The sequence below is a fragment of the Lottia gigantea genome, assembly GCF_000327385.1.
Source record: "Lottia gigantea unplaced genomic scaffold LOTGIsca_283, whole genome shotgun sequence".
NCBI classification, from domain to species: Eukaryota; Metazoa; Mollusca; class Gastropoda; family Lottiidae; genus Lottia; species Lottia gigantea.
Genome location: NW_008708909.1, coordinates 24,699 through 25,057, shown reverse-complemented (window position 1 = coordinate 25,057; position 359 = coordinate 24,699).

Sequence of the window (359 nt, the reverse complement as noted above, 5' to 3'; positions counted from 1 at the left end):
TCCAGATGGATGCACAGTAACATTACATCGTTTCTTTCCACTACAACTGTTAAAAATGTTTACTTTATTTTTAAGGTAAAACTCTCATGGCCTCTGGTTAAACACGAAAACGTTGAAGTTATTTGCTTACAGGTTGAATTTGTTAGCTCGTAAAGTATTGTCGCACCAGTCCATTCTAATCGTATAATGTTGTCTCCGCAGCATTCTATCGAATGAGTTGTTTTTAAAGGACTGAAGCATTCACATATATTGCTGTAGTTGATAACACAAACACCCTTTGAAGCTGAAAATTCCGATATTGTGATATGTTACAGAGAATATGATATATTGCCTATGATTTAGTGTATATGATATAGTAT